The 21,144-nt window shown below is 33.9% G+C and overlaps 1 protein-coding gene across 3 annotated transcripts in view; it reads right to left on the reverse strand.

The window, feature by feature from the left end:
- Positions 1 to 16,107: 16,107 nt before the first annotated feature.
- ara (araucan) overlaps positions 16,108 to 21,144 on the reverse strand; it is a 335,452-nt gene continuing 330,415 nt past the window's right edge. For all 3 annotated transcript variants that reach the window (XR_011951429.1, XM_072537947.1, XM_072537948.1), the window contains one exon: positions 16,108 to 20,599. The gene's annotated coding sequence lies outside the window, so the exon portion shown is untranslated. The remainder of the gene's footprint in view (positions 20,600 to 21,144) is intronic.

The following is a 21,144-nucleotide window of genomic DNA, read 5'->3' on the forward strand; positions in this document are numbered from 1 at the left end:
ATATCTTTTCGTTGGTCCATACAGTTTTGTACCAGGGTATTCAAGCAGAATGATGCTTCGCGCGTCCCGAGTCCCTTCTTGAAACCCAATTTTGTCTCGCCGCTCAGCTCTTCTAGTTTTCTGAACATTCTTGTGTGGAGTATGCGAAGAAATATTTTAAGTAAATGACTCACTCATCAAGCTAATCAGTCTGTGGTCCTTGCACCTTGTCGCTCTTTGTGATTTAGGGATCATTATGAAGGTTGAACAAAGCCAATCCGTTGGAATGTGGCCGGTGTCATATATGGCATTGAAGATTGTTACCAGAGTGTCGATGTTGTCATCATCCAACAGTTTTAGGGCTTCCGTAGTAATGCCATCCGGTCCAGGGGCCTTGCCCAGTTTTGCTATTTTTATAGCGTACTCCACCTCGGCGCGAATAATCGGAGGACCGGACAAAGTTTCTGTAGATAGGTTAGTAGTTGGCAGATTCGGTCTGTTGTCTGCAAAGAGAGACGAAGCATAATCTGTCCAGATTTTAGCTAGTTCTTCCTGGGTATGTACGTAGTCGCCTTGATCATTTTTCAGGTTTGTCTCGTGGTGTTTCTTGTATATATTCGAAATTTCTTTAACCTTTTTGTGTAGTCCAAAGCTGTCCCCCTTTTCTTGTAGTGATTCTAATTCTTCACAACGCTCTTTCATCCAGATTTCCTTTGCGGTTTTAACGGTATTTATCGTATGCCCATCCCGAACATTTGCTCTTCGAAAATCAAAATATGCTTAGCCAATTCTGCTTCAACTTCTTCATTAAATACAGCAAACCATTGTCCAGTGTCCATTTTTTAAATGTGTTATTTGCCCGTTTGTTTTTCGCTTCGAAATGTCTTTTTAGTGTAGCTTTAGGCACTTTAACCAACCTTGCATATTTATTAAGCCCATAAGAACCATTACGAAAAGTGGAAATAGCGCTGCTTAAATCTTCTGTCTTTCCACTTGCCGTATTTACCACGTGATGACATTCTGAAATAAAAAATAAATCTATCAAAAACTAAATGAGACTGGTTTAATTTACAATACGGTTGCCTAAATTGGGCCGGTTCAATTTACAAGTCAATTGCTGGTCCAATTTAGGAAACCTTGTTCTAAAGCTAAACAATATTATTATCAAATATCACCCACAACGGGTTTTACCAATTTGAAGGTTAGGTCACGAAAACAATCCCTTAACTATGGCCTCTTTAACGAATCTTGAGAATTAAAGATAGATAAAGTTATAAATGTTGTGATTACTTACTTAAACGGTAAGTAGTATTATCTATGTATCGGAAGTTAAATAATCACGAAAACACTAATATATTCTCAACCGTTGTTTACAGCTGCACACATGTTGAAACTCTAACAGGTTTCGGGATGTAGTTCTAGTTGGTATTAACGGCTCCACTTGTTGTCGGTTCGTTCAAACCTACAAAGATCCAATTTAGGAGACGGTCCAAGCGGAAGTAAAGCCAATGACAAGATCAATACGACATAAAATAAGAACAGTGGAACTGGACTAATGAGAATATGTCTACAAATTACCAAAGCGGATAGAATAACAACAGCCGGTGAGAGAAGAAGAGGAAGACCCAGAACAAGGTTCCTTCATAACATCGATGAAGACATGATAAATATGGGAATACGTGCTTGGCGGAGAAAGGCGATGGATAGGGATGACTGGAGAGAAATTCTTGAGGAGGATAGGACCCACGCAGGGTTGTTGATGATGATGAATAACAACAGAGGAAATATGTAACAGAATGGAAGTAGAATACTCAAGTACAAAAAAGTTGGAAAACAGAGCTCGGCAGTGGTACGGGCATGTACAAAGAATGCCATAGTACAGGTGGCGAAAATAATATTGCACTGGGACCCGCCGGTAAGAAGACGCAGAGGAAGACCTGCTACAAGATGGAAAACATATATAGGAAATGCTATGATATATAGTAGAGACCTCAGGGAAGTTAACTGGGAAAACAGAGTGCTGTGGGGGACGAAAACGGCGAACTCATAATGGAAAAAGCCGAAGAAGAAGAAGAAGAAGAAGAAGAAGAGAAGAAGAAGAAAAAGAAGAAGAAGATAAGCATAACGCGTAGTATTTTCTCAAATGATAAAAAATGTATGTTCCGATCATTCTCCCTGTTTACTTATACAAATTTTACACACCTATTTAGCTAAAAGTCAAGGTTAACCGATAATAAATAAGATATTAATCCAAAGCTATAACAAAGTTTTATTTAAAACGAAAAAACAGAGTCATCACATCATGAATAAACATTGTGTCTGTTTTCCTGTTAGAAAACAATTTCATAACATACTGATTAGCTTCCTTCGCCACCTGCTACGTTCAACCCAGAATAAAATTAAAATTAAAAATAGATACCGGTAGAAAAATGCCGTCGACATTGTAGACACACTGAGATGTTTTTAATAGTCCCTTTCTGAATTATTACCCAATAAAACCGTCTCAATGTTGAAATACTTTTGTTGTTTTAGTGATGAAATTAATTATACGAATAAAAGTTTTATTTCTATTACCAATACAAATATCTTTATGGCACTGTTAAGTGTACCCCCGCTATTTTTTATTCACGATCATAAAAATTGTGTATCAGAAAGTCAGGCCGAGGAGTCTACACTTTAGTCACACTGAGAATCGGGCGGCAGGTTTATAGGGAGGCACCTAGAGTTATTGTGGCGCCATGCTTAAACCAATACCAAACTATCCAATAAAAAACAAACATGATGCATGACCATTATAATATACCTTGATCATTTTTTTAATAAAACAATATTCTAAAAGTTTGTACAAAAAAAATGGAATATCTAGATCTAATCTAATTTAAAAGCTTTTTTTTATTTAAAGAAAACAGTCGCACAATTGTTGTAACAATTAAATTTTATATAACATTTTTATACATTTTAGGTAACCTAATAAATTTTCGGAAACACAATTTTTATCAAGTAATGCTTTGAAGATAAGTCTGAATCACTTACTTTAGTTAATATTTTCTTGTTTCTTTTCAGACTGTCTGTCGATATAGTACAAAAAAGTGCGAAAATTGTGTGCAAAAAGGACAACACCAGATAGAAATAGGTACATCTTTTTAGATTTTTCCAAGGCACAGATTCGATGAAGCTGGAATGATGAAAGGATTAGCTGAAAGAGGTGCTTTGAGACTATCATATCCTAGTGGTTGTATGTCCAGTAAAAATTGTATAAAAGTACCGCGATGTTTTGTAAAAAATGTCAAATGTAGCAATGAAAGCAAGACCTTATTTATGTTTGATAATCACGAATCGCATTTATCCATTAATGCGATATAATTTTGTAGAGAAAATGGTGTTGCTGTACTGACACTTCCTCCACATACATCTAATAAACTTCAGCCGCTGGCGCTGGACAGAACTGTGTTCGGTCGATTCAAAACGTGTTTTAATCAAATAGCAACGCCATGGATCTTATCCCATTCTGGGCAAACTTTGAACACTTATGACCTTCCCATAATGTGTATTCAAGCACGGGATAGAGCAGCTGACCTAGTGAATATCAAATCTGATTTTAAGTGCACAGGAATCGTTTGTCTTGACAAAAATATATTTACCGATGCTGACTTTGTGTGTTCTTCGGTCACGGACCGCCCTTTAAGAAGCAATGACACTCCCTCTATATCTTTTAATAGAATTCCTCATTCAAATACTGCAATGGTTCATTTCACTCTACCAACCGTTTCTCTCCGTCTATGTACTTCCGATGAAGAAAATTATTTTGTGCCTCCTGAACTCACTTAACCCTATCCAAAGGCACCCGCTAGACAGACTAGATTGCTACAGATATGCCTGAAAAACTTATTATGGAAGAAAAATTGACACGAATATCAGGTAAAGTTTCTGCTGCAAAAAAAAACAAAAAAGTTTCAAAAATAGTATTACAGTGTTCATTGAATACTGAAAGTGAGGTGGGTTCTTGAGTATTCTTCATTTAACGCTAGTTTGTATTTAGAGAAAACACAGGTGGAAACAACAGCCTGTAGAGCAGATTACGTTATTACTAACGTTTATAGAAAGACTTGTGTTCGAAAATATGTTGTAGGTACTCGTTGATAAAGTTTATAATAAAGAATGTGAAGTCAATTTTCTAAAGAAACATTTATCATCGAATAGAGTTAGTTTTACTTCCGAGGATCCAGCTATAGAAAATTTAAAAGACATTGTAGCTATTTTGCCCATTCCTATAAATAATAATAGACAAAATTTACAAAAATGGTTTATTTTGATCAGAGATATGTAAAAGAGGCACAAACGATATTTCTGTATTTACTAAATGGGACCACTAATTTGACACTATGTACTATCCAATATAGCGACGGGCAGGTCCATAATATTATAATTATATAATTATAATATTAAAGCCATGCTAAAGTCACTTTGAACTGATACAAACAATGACACACAAACGTTTAAAATATTTATAAAATTTTTCACTCACCACTATTTGAAATTAACACTTTGACAGAAAGTACTATCCAATATGGCGGAAGTGAACCCATCTACTTCACCGCATGTCATATTCTCTCTCTTACATATCTCTGATTTTGACTGATATATCAGAATATATCTCATGTTAATGCGGATGTTTTTGCCGCTTTATTTGGTATTTTTTCCTAAAAGATAAAATTTTCATTTATGTACATAATTTGTAAAAATAAAGTTTATTTTGAGAGAATACCTGATTGTCCACTGTTTCCCATACCTTTGTCCATAGTCTCCTGATGGCAAAGTGGATGTGGCCAAATGTAACATTATTTTTATATTGAATTTCAGGTAACGTAAACGTAACATGGCATCTAATCGGTAGGTATACCTAAGGTCTTAGATAACCAAGCTTGTTGGAACATTGTAGTAGATTATCTCACTAGCCAAATTAGAGCTTTCAGACTGACAAGTCTGATAACCGTCCATAGTTTCCCAGGTCTCCCCTATTAATTAATTTAGCCATGACCTCCTACTCAGATGAAGTGGAAAAATCAATATCACAACTAAAAGATGGCAAAGCTCCTGGACCTGACACAATGCATATGCTGAACTCATAAAGCTGTTTAACACTAACGGTACTCAACGACAAACAAAAATATTCAATGACATATATTTAAACGAAGTAATACCAAGATCATGTCTGAAGTCAACGTTTATTGCTCTACCAAAGAAAACAAAATCCGTATCCTGCAATATCCGGACCATCAGCTTAATGAGCCACATTTTAAATTTATTTCTAAAAATCATACATCAAAGGATATATTATGCGAAGAAAAAATCAGTCTACACAGTTTGCTTTTCGGAACGCATTAGGTACGAGAGAGGTTCTTTTTAGCATACGACTGCTATTTCAACTATGTAGAGATGTGCATGTACCATAAAGCATTGGATACAGTAAAACACGATATATTAAAATCAAACGTGGAGTCCGACAGGGATGTATATTATCTCCCTTGCTGTTCAATATATACTCTGAGGAAATCTTTCGAAAAGCAATAGAGGAAGTTGAAGCCGGAATTCGAATTAACGGAGAATGTATCAATAACATCAGATACGCGGATAACACGGTGGTACTCGCTGACAGTTGTGAAGCCCTCCAGGAGTTAATGAATAGAATCACAGAAATGAGTCAGAGATATGGACTTTCATTGAACAATAAGAAAACAAAATGTATAATGTTTTCTAAGAAGGAACAGCAAATTGAAATAATAAGTGTGAAAAATAAAAATAAAAGTAAAAATAAAATGTAGGATGGAGAAAGCAAGATCTGCATTTCCAAAAATGGCTAAGCTATTCAGATGCCATAATTTATCAGTACCCATAAAAATCAGGTTACTACGATGTTACATCTTTCCTATACTTTTGTACGGAGTTGAGTCATGGACTCTCACAGACGCTACCTGCAAGAAAATTGAGTCTTTCGAAATGTGGCTTTAACGTCGAATCCTGAAGATATACTACACCGACCACTTTACTAACCAGACGTTTTATTAAGAATGCAAAAAGGAAAAGAGTTGTTAACCACTTCTATTCCTAAAATATAGATCATTACAAGTAGTAAAATGATGACACAAGATATACTAGACTTGATGGAACAAAGAAGGAAGATAAATTACCTAGACAAATACAAAGAAATAAACAAATACATAAAAAAGAGAATAAAAGAAGCCATAGAGGCGTGGATTAAAGAAAAGTTTGAAGAAATGGAAACCTATGAGAAAACGTACGATGCGTTTAATATGCACAAAAAAGTAAAAGAGATAACAGGAAGCATAAATAAATGCCAAATAGGTAAACTTAAGGACAAAGATGGAAATCTTATTGTAGATCTAGAGAATAAAATAAAAAGATGGACAGAATACCTGAATAAATTATTTGAAGACGATAGAAACAACTTAACTCAGATAATCAATGCAACTGGGCCAGACATATTGAAAGAAGGAGTAGAATACGCAATAAGAAACGCTAAAAATGGAAAAGCAAATGGACCTAATGAAATTCCTATAGAACTGTTGAATCTTTTGAATGATAAATCCGTAACCATAATATTACATATATTCAATACAATATACAGTACTGGTATAATACCTCAGGAATGGTTGCTGTCTACATTTGTCACCATACCGAAGAAAACTAAGGCAATGCAATGTTCATCTGCTTAAAATATTTCTTAGAGTCATCCACAGCCGAATCTATCAAAAGTTAGATATCGATATTAACGATACACAGATGGGATTCAGATAAGGATTAGGTACAAGAGAAGCTCTCTTTGCCTTGAACGTTCTAACACAGAGATGTCTAGATGTTAACCAAGAGGTACACGCCTGGTTTATAGACTTTGAAAAGGCCTTTGACAAAGTACCCCACAATAAACTCAAAGAAATCCTGGAGGGTAAGAACATCGACATCAGAGCCATACCAATAATATTAAATCTGTACTGGAACCAGAGAGCTAATATAAAAATAGAAGACCAAACTTCGGAAGAAATAGAAATACGTAAAGGAGTACGACAGGGTTGTATATTGTCACCGCTCTTGTTTAATATCTACAGCGAACAAATATGCCAAGAAGCTCTCTCACATGCAAACGAATGGATAATAGTCCATGGAGAAGTTATCAATAACATTCGATATGCTGACGATACTGTGATAATGGTAAAAACAGCAAAAGATCTACAACATCTAGTTGAAAGTATGAATGAGATATGTAATAACTACGGCATAAGGATGAACGTCAAAAAAACCAAATATATGACCTTCAGTAAGAATTCAATACATGACATTAGTATCGCAATAAACGGTACGCAACTCGAAAAGTAAGCGAATACAAATACTTGTGAACCCTCATCAATGAAACAGGTGACCAAAATCAAGAGATAAAAAGACTTATTGAAATTGCCAGGTCTACCTTTATAAAAATGAAAAAATTATTTTGTAATCGTAATATTAGTATTCAGCTACGAACTAGAATGTTAAAATGCTATGTATTCAGTACTTTGCTTTACGGTGTTAAGGCATGGACTCTTAAAAAGAGAAATGTTAAAAATCTTGAAAGCTTTGAGATGTGGTGCTACCGCCGTATACTAAAAATAAGTTGGGTGGGTAAAATTACAAATGAAGAGGTAATACACAGAATAAATAACGATCCAGAAGTTATACTGAATATAAAAAAGAGAAAACTTGAATACTTAGGCCACCTGATACACATTTCTACAAAATATAATGCAAGGAACAATCCAAGGACCCAGAAATCCAGGCCGTAGAAGAATGTCCTGGATGGGAAACTTAAGAGAGTGGTTTGGCTGTACCAATAACGAATTATTCAAAACAGCAGTAAATAAAATTAGAATCGCCCTAATGATATCCAATCTCCGATAGGAGAGGCACTCAAAGAAGAAGAAGTAGTAAAATTATATCATATTAAATAAACTCTGTGTGCGTCTTCTTGTTTTTTTAACAAATTTTTTTAACTTTTTGATTTACAAATGCTTACAAACTTTCTGGGAAAATTGGGTTTGGGGAGGGCAACCAAATTACTCTCGCACCCGGGTGGCAGATACCCTAGGAACGGCCCTGGATTTACCCATCTAAGTTGTTTAACTTACAACGAAATTTTGATCCTTTGTTTATTTTGCTACCCTGTATAATGATACAAAATATAATAATTTTTAATGAGTGTTCGAATTTCTGTCACTTAGTATATTTATTGAGTTATTTTCGCATATGGAAACTAAGTAGAATACCTGTACCTATTAACTTTAATTATATTATCTTTATATACCTATCTTATACATTATTTTTACCTAATTTAATCTCTTTTATCTTTTAATTGGTTGTTCTAACAATCAAGTGTATGTATTAGTCAATATTGTATGACGGTTGGTACGTTAGAACTTTAAATACACTATTAATTTTATATTAAAACCACCAAATACCAGGTAGGTACCCGCTGAAGGTAAATGAATGCAATAAACCTTCATTTTTTTAATAACAGATGTCGCGTGTGTCTAGTTCAATATTTCAATTACAGGTGTCACTCATATATGCTTTATTTATAATCCCAGGTGATGGAATTTAACCCACAAGACCAAGTAAATATTAAGATCGATCTTTCATTCTTCTTCAGTTTGTTCTGCCAGCGAGAGAAGAATTACATTTGTTCACTTCGCGTTCGAAATCGAAACTTTGAGCATCAGATTAGAGATAGAGGAAAGTCTCTTTGTTTCTCTAATATGTAGTAGAAATATCGGACGATAATTATTACGGAAATTGTGTGCCTGAATTTTGATTAAATAAAAAATTAATATGCTTGTTGATGAGGTACGAACGATTCAAAACTATTTTAAGATAACGATTACCTGCTTTATTAAAACTATTATTTGCAGATATAATGAACAATTTCTTTATTAAGACGTAGAACTTAGGAACTTTATCGACAATGTAAATGTGTTATTTTATTTAGGGATGATTCCAAACCTTTTTTCTAAAGTTTTTAAGGCATGAAATAGGTACGTCCTTCATCACAGACATAATATATTTACCTTTAATTGTCAGGTGTTGCTTATTAGGTGTATTTAACAGTTCTTATAAATTTGTTTCCGTAGGTTGAGCAATGTGTGATATTTATTAGGCGTAGAAATAGTTTCTCTGTTGGATAATAAAAATATATTAAACGGTTATTAACATTACATTTATATTTAAGATTCCTAATATCAAACCAAAGAAATTCTTAAAAATATAAACTATAATAGCTGATTAAAAGTAAAGAAGCTTCAGTATAAGAACGGTACCTAAATTGTTGTCTGTCCTCTATTCGTATAATATATTATAACCTGTTTCCTATTGTTTGAGAGTGGCTATTAATATTACTAACAAATATCCAGTGCTCTTATTGGTGGTGTTGAATGCTCTTTCTAGTATTACTTTATTTTAATCAGAAACTTTAACCTTTAACGACGTTTTCGCTATAAGCTCATTTTGACGTGACAACGTCTTAAATTAGGTTGTGGCTCGGAGTCATTCATGAAAAAGTGTAACGCCCGCTCACGTCTGTTACAGTGAGTCACCGAACGAGAGAGAGGCCCGCCGGACCGGCGAATGCCTTGCGTCTCTTTCCCACTCAAACATGATCGGTCCGCTGCGCGCTCAGCACTAGAGAATTAGGCGCGTTGAATCGGTGCGTGCTTCCGTGCTTGTGTCTCTGTCTTTCTCGAGCGTTCTTGGCGTTCAAGACACATTACAGCAGAAACACTTCCTTTCATTTCATATTTCTCCTATCATCGTCCTATCCTCAACAAAATCACTCAAATAGAAATTAGTTAAGTTTAAGTTTACATGTACAATGTTTTAGTAAACAAAATATATTTCTATAGTTAAAATTTGTGCAATTCTTATTTTCATTAAATTCCTTGTTCCTATTGTGCAATTTAATAATATTCATATCAATAAATATTCTACCGAGAAAAAGACGTTGTCACGTAAAATTTTCGCCCGTAAAACCGACTTTACAGGCAACCGATTTTTTTTTATTGCTCGTTTTTCTATCGTTCTGTATAGGGGAGCGCCGGAAGGTTTGGACAATTTTTTAATAAACAATTATGGCGTGGACATGAATAACAAATATCTAAAATTATGAAATCATACTGATTAATATATGTCTCCTCACTATACCTTTGCATAGTTTGTGGACAAATATAACAATGTGAATGAAATATTTGCATATACATACTTGAAGTAATGTGTCCAAACCCTCCCGACTGACCGGAGGGTCTGAACAATAAACGAATAAATACAAAAATATTACTTAAGCTGGTGTTCTTCCCTTCGTCGGGAAATCATCCTTAGGTTAGTCGCTTATATTTATACGGCATGTTTTCTGTAACAATTTTATAAATTAGGGAGGGTTTGGACACTTGTGGGAGAGTTTGGACAGGTAAAATGGGAAAATAAACATAGGGTTCAGTGGAAAGATTCAAGTATAGTTCTGAAAGAAACAGATGGTAAAAAGAGAGAACTCAAAGAAGCGGCTCTAATTATGCTAAATAAGACCAATTGCGTCTCATATTCCTCGGCAGAGTGCAGTAGGATTGGTTATCCATATTGAGAGAAAATCAATAAAATGCAATTGGAAACTTACACCATGAAATGAATACCAAATTAAAAATTGCCCAAAGAATAATACTCAATTTGAAGAACAAAAAAATCTGAGAATTTATTTCTCGCTTAAGTTTGAAAATCTTTGACGGAGACTAAATAAATGAGTCACATATATTTGAGGCTATGTACTCACTACTTATCTTTTATATTGTTGTCTTTATTTATATTTTAACATCTAAAACGGGATGATTCCAAATTACCATGGCAAGATATACGCTTGAACAACGTTTGGAAATTATCCTAAAATTTTATGCTAATAATCGTTCTTTTGTGAATACCTATCGTGCATTACGTGAAAGTTATGGACCAAATCATCGTCCTGATGTGCGTGAAATTCGTCGAATCGTGGAAACCACCAACTAGACGGCGAAATGCAAGAACTCAGGACAATATTCCTGCTGTAAGAGCCAGTGTAGCGGAAAATTCAAATGTGTCCGTAAACGTCGTTCTCAAGAACTTGGACCCACCAGAATGACAACTTGGCGAATTCTGAGAAAAGATTTAGGCCTACACCCTTACAAGATTGTTCTGACTCAAGAACTGAAGCCACTTGACCATCATAAGCATCGTTTGTTCCCTGATTGGGCTCTAGACAAACTCGAAAATGACGATTTTTTCAAAAAAATAAACTTTTTGCGATGAAGCTCATTTTTGGTTAAACGGCATTGTGAATAAGCAAAATTGTCGTTTTTGGAATGAAAATAATCCACATGAGATTCTTGAGAAGCCTTTGTATCCAGAAAAAGTCACTGTATGGTGCGGTTTATGGCATGGTGGCATTATCGGACCTTATTTTTTCGAACATGCTGTAAGAGTCAACGGTGAAAGGTATCGAACGATGATAAGGGATTTTTTGTGGCCTTAGTTGGATGAAATGGATTTTGATGGCATGTTTTTCCAACGGGACGGTGCCACATGTCACACTACTGCCCCAACCATTGATTTATTAAAGGAAAAGTTCCCGGAAACATTGATTTCTCTTAATGCCAGAGATCCCAGGAGAATTCAGCAACTTCGACCAAATGCTTGGCCTCCAAGAAGCTGCGATTTAATACCGTTAGATTATTTTTTATGGGGTTATGTTAAGTCATTGGTCTATGTGAACAAACCACAATCTATTGAAGACTTGAAGAGGAACATAGAGCACACCATTCGTGAGATTAATGCGGATATTTTGCATAGTGACCGAAAATTGGGTTCATCGGATTCGCTCCTGCAAACGTAGTCGCGGTGGACATTTGAATGATGTGTTATTCGGAACATAATTGTTATCTATTATATTTTACAATAAATTTTTTTTTATTTACAGCCAATTTTTACAGTTTTCGTTTAAAAAAAACATCAGGACATTCTTATTGGGAGACCTTATATTAAAGAAGCCGACCTAGGAGCTTTAGTTGGAGATCCATGTTCAGAATCCTTGAGTGTTAAGCAGGATAAACGAATCAATAGTGAAGTTGTTTATATTTTGACATCTAAATAAGGATGATCAGATGTGTGGTCTTCTGTATTTTCATTTATGCTTCAAATTATTAAGGAAGCCGACCTAGGAGCTTTGGTTGGAGATCGATGTTCAGAATCCTTGAGTGGCCAGCAGGATAAACGTATCATTAGTGAAACAGTGGATGATTAATAAAAAGATTAAGGATGCACATAACACGCCAAATAATATGCTCCTTTGGACCGAAGAGATGGCCTTGAAAGTTGGAAATGCAAATAATGGTATAAGATAAAATATATGGAAGTGAATCTTCAAAAAATACAGCTAATTGTTAGAATGCTACGAGACTAGTTTGAGAACTTTCAAAAATGAATGATAATGGAGAAGCGGCAAAAATTGGTATCAATGATATTACCTTATTTTCAGTAAACGGATAATATTGTCCCTATCGTCTTATATTTTTTTAATAAAGAAATTTATCATTATTACCTAATTATTAACTACTGATGCCAAATTGATGCTATATATTGATTGGTATTAGACAATGTTGACAAATTCAGATACATTCGTTGTTGAATCGTAAGAATGATTAATCCTGATGTGGAAGATTGAACTTAAATTATTAATCTAGAGCAATATTTTAAAGGATGCAGAATTTACTATTTAACTTAACTTTGAATTTAAACATAAGATACCAATTTATTAAAGCATGTATGCACTTAGTTCTATTAGAAGACGTTGAAACTGGGACTTTATTATTAGGTACCATGAACAGATTTAAAACATTTGAAATGGACGTTTAGAAGAATTTTAAAAATTTTACAAAAATTAAAAAAAAAAACATATAATAAGTGAGGAAGATCCTAGAAAAATTCGAAAGAAAACTATTATTAACCGTAAAAAGAAAAAGAGCCCAACCTATATATCTAATATTCAATAAACGCAGACGGTACTTGAAGAAGACACCAAATTACTTACCAGAATATATTGAATATTATACAGAACAAACTAAAGTGGTAATGTAACAAGAATATATTCCCACTTTACAGCCCTATAGTTGATGAAATACAATATGTTTTGTGGATTTACAAAAATTTTTAGGAGGTCTACGTTTATATAAAATTCGGAAATACTCTGGATCCTTATGCGGCCCGAACCTAAAGTGAAGCCAAGAAAGATTTATCTATAACTGGAAGATCAATACTACTCGTACAACTAACAAAACAATTTAACGACAATATTTGGCATGCCAACTGAAAAACAAACAAATTTATTGATTGTAAGTCTTATTTTATTTCTTTTACCTATTTGAAAAATAAACGTTAGCTTAAGTAGATAAATGCAGTTTTGTGAGAATATCTATTACATAAATTTTATAACGTACTACCCCATAACGTTTCAAGGAAAGTAAAGAGATTCACGTGCAATTGCTGATGTAGATACCGGATTCATTTTCATCAACATCATCATCCTGAAGGCAACGGAAATTTCATGCTAGCAGTTTCTGTGTGTGTCCGACAGGAATGTATACACGGCAGTATTCGCTAAAGCCCTTCCGAAGTTTAATAAAGAGGATCACAGAAGATATAGACTTTCACTAAACATCAAGTCGACGGATTAGTGTGAATGTTCAAACAATAGAAAGAGTTAAACATACACTCACCTTAGTATAAACGTCAATGAAAATTGGGACCTTTTCCTAGAAATCAAAAGTAGGACAGAGAAAGTAAAATCTGCATTTCAAAAAATGGCTCCATTATTCAAATGTCATGATTTATAAATATCCATTTAAATCAGGTTACTACGATGTTATATCTTTCCTATACTGTTGTAAAGAGTTGAGTTATGGAGTCTCACAGATGCTACCTGCAAGAAAATTAAGGCTTTCTAAATGTGGCTCCAATCGAATCCAAAGCAAGCAAAATAAATATAGCTGTTAACCACAATAGAAACAGCCAAAATCGAATACCTCGATCACATCATGAGGAACAGCCAAATATATGGATTGCTGCAACTAATTTTGCAGAAGGATCTACGTACGTGGTTCAACACAACAACCACAAATAGTTTCAGAGCAGCAGGGGGCAAAGTACAGATTGGCATGATGGTAGCCAACATTCCAAACCGATATGCTTTACAAGAAGTTTCTGTGAAATTCATTTAATTGTCATTCTGCTGAAACACTGATTCCAACCTCTTTTGGCAACCATAGTTCCTTGGCTAGGTGCTGGTTTATTAATCCAGAAGGTAATCCAGGTTATATTTTGTCTCTGTTCCATACTATTGGTCGCGTGCTTTGTAAATTACGAGACTTATAGCATGCACTAAGGTGCTGGTTTTTCCAGATTGGATGTTCATGATATATCGATATTGCAGTAACTTTATCTACTTCTAAATATATATAGACAGTTGCGTTTCGGTTTAATCTCTCACCGAGGTCTACCTCTCATCAGGGAGACTTGTGAAGACAGAACTGAACTAAAATGCGGTATCCAGTTGGTAATTATAATAACATAATATAACAGTATATGCTAATAGCGGTCTCTATCGAGAAAACATGTAGTCAGGATCGATTGAGATTTAAGTAAACTGTAAATCCAAGCTTACTAGAAAGCCAATGTTAAGAATATCTTTATTTTACCAATATATCAAGAATTTACCCATGTAAATTTATTTATCTACTTCTCATCTAATTACATGTTCCAAAAACCCTGTGCTTGTTTATATTACATCCTCAGTAGGCAAATTACTTTTTTTTACTCGCAGTAATATTTTTGTTTTATTATATCTAGAATGGGCAATAAAACGCGTAGAAGAACTAATGTATGTCGCAGATCGAACTCCATGTAAAAAGGCATATTCGAAATAATCTATTTGTGGCCTTAATTTGGATCAAGATAGGGAGAAAGCCGAATGCATAACACTCTCAAGAGAAAGGCAAAATGCATACAATATAATATATAGTCCCGGAAATAATTGTAGGAAAATGCGTATAATCAGGTGCTGGAAAACAAGCAGTTAAGAAGATTAAGGTGGACATATTATAAGGTATATTAATTTTTAGAAAAGAGGAATTGGATTTTAATGCCAGTGTAATTATTGTGGTAACAGACAAATATCAGAGAAACCAGTTAAAAATTCTCATCGATGTGTAGGATAAGCATTATCATCTTAATATGGTTATTAAACCACGTCATCGAATCTGTGTCGTCATACTACTCTTCAATATTCTTTTTGGTGATATTTTTGTGCGTCCTAATTTGTTTCATAGTAGAAAACAATGTAGCATACAATATATAGTCCCGGAAATAATTGTAGGAAATGCGTATAATCAGGTGCTGGAAAACAAGCAGTTAAGAAGACTAAGGTGGACATATTATAAGGTATAATAATTTTTAGAAAAGAGGAATCGGAATTTAATGCAAGTGTAATTATTGCGGTAACAGACAAATATCAGAGAAAACAGTTAAAAAATCTCATCGATGTGTAGGATAATCATTATCATCTTAATATGATAATGATTATCCTCTATATATCTAGGACATGTAATGAGAAATCCAGAACGTTACGGCCTTCTCCAGCTGATTCTCCAAGGGAAAGTAAATGGTAAGAGAGGACCGGGAAGAAGACGCATTTCCTGGCTCCAAAATTTACGAAAGTGGTATAACACGACTACCACTGAACTGTTCCGCGCTGCAATAAATAAAGTAAAGATAGCCGTGATGATCGCCAACATCCGGAACGGATAGGCACTTTAAGAAGAAGATCTTAATATGGTTATTAAACCACGTCATCGAATCTGTGTCGTCATACTACTCTTCAATATTCTTTTTGGTGATACTTTTGTACGTCCTAATTTGCTTCATTGTAGAAAACATTTTATTCTTCTGTTTTAACAAAATGTAACACAAATTTTTTTTAAGGAAATAGGGTTAAAATAAAACACAAATCATTTATGATATAGTCTCTGTTAATGATTTAATTAAGACAATCATAATCATAATATCCTTCTATACATTGAACTATTTACAAACAGATAAAATAATTTACAACTTTAGGCTCGAAGCCAACAAAAATAATGTTAGTTAATAATAGAATCTTACAAATCCATGATATGGTATTCTTTATACACAACAATTGTCTAATTATTCAAAAAGAACATAACAATAAAAGAGGTGAAACCAGAAATACAACTAGAATGATTCTGTGATTTGCACTTGTAATATAATATGTTAAGTCTTTATGTATTGTGTCATCATGTATAGTATTTATATATGTATTGATAATCTTCAAATAATAATGAATACTAAAACAAGAACACATATTAATTAAAGATTGCGATAATATGAACTACATATTAACACAGTTTATGGATAGAAGTAAGGCAGCCATGTGAAGGATCTGCTGGCAAAATTTATTTTCTCCCTATATAATACTTCGGAGACCTTTCTAGTTCTCTTGGAACTGAAGGTAAATACTTTAAGTTTCATAATTTACAACATAGTTTTTTGGACATTTGTCAGAAATGTTATAGTTTCTGTTAATAATCTATAAAGGTTTGTTATAGTTTTGACAGCACTAATTCATTGACGGACAGACATCCTTATAAAACTAAACGATCTAACTTATTTGTATTTGCATTTCGATTCAATTGTCTTGCCAATCATATCCCATCCACCCCTCTTTTGGCTCTATTCCTCGACGAATGACCCCAACGTGGTTAGTGTTATGTTAGTACTTACTTTTACAACCGTGCTTTTTCTCTAAAAAATAAATGATACCATGAGAAAATTAAAGAATCCTGATATTCGGCAAGAAGCTCAGCAAAAAAATAAATAGAATATTTAGCTCGTATGAAGCTGTCAAGATGATTCCAAAATAGACAAAGCATGGAACGATATTAAAAATGCCATAGTGACAGAATGGCAAGAGAAGAAAATTAATTGACAGAGTGACAAGCAAAACACAACTGAATGACAGACGAAATCTTAAATTTATGGAGAAAAAAAAATAAATAAATAAACAAGATCCAATTATATACAAAGAAACACACCAAAAGATCAAAAAACTAGTTTAAAAAATCTCCCAAGGAAGACTAGATTCGCAGGAAATGTGAAGAAATTAAAGAATACGAACATATGAAGCTTCAACTTTCACAAGAAGGTTAAAGGTTTTTCTTGTAGATAGTTTGAACAGAATATTTAAGAAAGTAGAGTCTTTTAATCAGAGAAAATCAAGAAGGATTTAGAAGAGACATGGACATTAGACAGGCGTTGTTTGGTAATAATGTATTGGCGCAAAGGTATTTGGATATGAATTAGAAATCTATGTGTGCTTTATAAACTTTGAAAAAGCATTCGATAAAGCCACCACAAACTCATAAAAAGGCATGAACATTTACAGCCGAAATGTTTGAATAATTAAGAAACAAATAATTATAACTTCTCTGAACAAATAGACATTTTGGGTGGCGTCAGGCAGAGATGTGTTCCCTCTCGTCTTCTATTTAATTTATACAATGAATCTATTTTCCACGAATAGGTGAACGATGGTAGTGAGGGTGTATCTATTAATCGAGAGATTTTTAACAGCATGCGATACGCCGACCACACAGTTGTTGTAGCAAATAACTTTGAGGATTTAAAAACACTTGTAGAGAGATTCAACTGTTTTACGTAAAACCTATGGATTGAAAATTAATTTTAAAACAACCGAATTGATGGTCATTTTAAAGGATAACGTCGGGGGGAACAGAAATGTCCAACGCAAGACTCCGAATAAGAATGCTGTTACGTTCTTCCAACTCTCCTTTATGTATCAGAGGCTTGGACAATCAGGAAAATTCAAATCGAAAACCTTGGGGCCAAAAAGGTGGTGTCACCGTCGCATGTTAAAAATATATGAATAAAAGAAGAGAAGAAATAATCTGCACCCTGAAAACAGGAAAGCTTGAATACTTTGAACACGGTATCAGAGAACCTTAGTCCATAATGCTGCAAATCATTATCAGGAAAAATAAAAGGCATGCCAGTCAAGTGCCAAGGGAAGAAAGCATATCCTGGCTGAAGAACTTACGAAATTGGTTTGGACTTACAACAATCGAAACAGCTGTAAATAAAGTTAGAGTCGCCAATTGATTTCCAACCTCCGACGAGGAGACGGAAGCATAAAGCTGAAAAAATAGCATAAAAAAAACTAAAAACTGTTACGATATTATTCTTTAAATAGCAATTAACCGTTGAAATTACTTTATTTTTCTATTATTGGTTTTACCATTTTGCATAAACTGCTATTTTGATTAATTGTAAATGTTTAATAAGCAATTAAATATATAATTGTAAAAATGCTTAAGCCTACGTTTTTAATGACTTTCACATGGCTTAAAGCGAATAACCACACCCAACGTTTTTTATAAAACCGATTTATTTAAATCTTTACCAGTAAAGTAGTTAGCGCTGACTTAAAGTTGATCGATTGCCTTTGGTTTATATACTAATAGTGTATCATAATATTTTTTTGGTAAGAAATATGTAAATTATGTGTTCAATTATGCTTGTTTCATGACCATATAATAGCTTTAATTTAATAAGATTGTTTATGATTAAGCTACAAAATTAAGATTAAAGACTTTTCATATTATATCATTACGTGCTATAAATCTTTGGATCAAGTTTGGACTATTTGTTTAAGGAGTAAAGTAGAGTACCTACTATAATTAAAAAAATCAGATAAACACTTGATATTACTTTTTTATTTCGTTCATTGAAGATGCACAGCACAACATAACATTTACGTTTATAGGTGTAGAGAATTAAATGTAAGAGATTACAAAAAATATTCAAGGTTTATGTTAAATTTATCTCTTTTTGAGACTAAAATATTAGGAGGCACTAAAGACTACAGATCAGTAATTTGTCGTAAACAAATACGACGGCAGTACTACCTTCAACAAGAAGGTAATACGAAAAGAAAGCAAAGAAGACCAAACATTTTTTTACTCTTCTTTTACTCTTATCGGGAGGAAGAGTGCTCGCCTCTTCGCGACTGGTAAACTGACCAAGATATTTAAGGGAAATACAAAATATCAACATCCGAATTTAAGAATGTGATTTGATATAATTACTGAGAATAGGGACTGACATAGAAAAGACTAGCCCTGAATAGAGAATGCTGGAAGGATCTTTTGATGGAAGTCAATGTTTATCAAGGACTCTAAGCTATAAACCCTTCATAAAATTAGCCGTAAGCTGAAAAGAATTTTATGTACTTGCTAAACTCCAGCGTTAAGTTTAGCCCTTCCGTCTTATATTGATTCTGTTCCAAAGAATCAGTTTTCTAAATATTTTATACTAGAATATTTGAGGGCGGACAATTGGAGAGCGAGTGATGACTGAGATAAGACTGGCATTGAGTAGTTTCAATAGGTCAAAGGCAGTAAGAGTGGGAAACAACACTTGATGCGGCGGAGTGGACGAAGTCGTCGAAGTCACTAATCCCGAACCTTCAAAGCTGGGTGGTCTGTGGGCATAGGCAGCTGGATTATTATCTGACGCAAATGCTCACAGGCCATGTCTGCTTCCACAGCTACCGTTTCAGGTTTAGGAGGACTCAGTCCGATCAGTGCCTTTACTGTGGTCTCTCGGATACTGTGAACCTGGAAATTGATGTGACAAACAATCTCGTTATGAAATGGTTGATATATTTAGACCATTTTTTTTTAATTACTAGTGCATTATTACTAATCAAATCATATATGCCAAGCCTGGCATAGAAATACAAAAGTAATAAATAACTAGATTTTACAATAAGATCGTGAGTTTACCAAGAGTGACAGGATGATTAAAACGTTTTTTTCACTAAACTTAAGAGGCGCGGAGAGAATATCAGTTTGACAATGATATACATCTTACAGAATATTGCAGTTCCCTTGCACATATTGTAAACAAATTGGAATGGCAAATTTGTGATCAATGTAACTTGACTGCTTTAGATGGGTATTAAAAATAATAAAGAACAGAGTACTTGAGTACTTCAAAACCTATTTATTTCATATAAACTCTCGAGAACGTTCATAACATTTCAAAATCTTAACAGAGGAAATCGTTTTTCATTAAAAAGATATTTTAATTTAACGTAACCATTAGTTACTCTAATTTACTTTTTTAGTCCTTTCCCAGATCCGTTTCGTGATGGTACACAACAATTTACAAATTTAAAGTGCAAGTAATTTCTAAAATTCAGAAACTACTTCTAGAACGGTTCCTTCGTCGCCGAAATTCTTCATCTCCGCTGTCGTCAAGACATTCTTTTGTTCTTTATCACAGATATAAATAAATGCATTTACACAAATGTACAACAGATTGCATCCGAGAGTTCTTCACTCACACTGTATATTTGTTTCTCTTGCACTTTGCCCATTATTTGCCACTGTTGTCGAGCCAATGACCATACCTGCAACCAAAGAAAGTTTGTGTTTAGATACAAATAAGATTTTAAAAAATACATAAAAAGAATATCCACGTAATACTCCAGTCGTCGGAGACGAAAATGTCATTGAACCTCTAAAAATCATACAAGCTGAATTTTGCCAAGAATTTTTATTTTAGGACTTTAAAAAAGATGCAAAAAAGTTTACCACTTTTACCCCCTAGCTTTCCACTAAAATACTCCTCGTAGAGGGGTAAAAACAGTAAAAAATCGATTTACCAAGAATCGTTGAATGAACCGTTGTCTCACAAACAACGCTTGAAGCGACCGTCGATTTTGAATGTCAGTTACGCGCGCGAAATCAATGTTCTATAAAATTTGTATTAACTCGATGGTAAAAAAATCGATATCTTTTGATCAAAGTGTCCTATCGACAAAAATCAAGATTCTTTTTAAAGGTAAGAAGTTCAGCTTTCGTACTCCACTTTTGTATTTTGCCGAAAATAAACTCAAATTTTATAAATGTGTTAAATAAATAAACGTGATTTTTCCATTTTTTTATGATACTC

This window comes from Diabrotica undecimpunctata, chromosome 7 (assembly GCF_040954645.1).
Source record: "Diabrotica undecimpunctata isolate CICGRU chromosome 7, icDiaUnde3, whole genome shotgun sequence".
Lineage (NCBI taxonomy): Eukaryota > Metazoa > Arthropoda > Insecta > Coleoptera > Chrysomelidae > Diabrotica > Diabrotica undecimpunctata.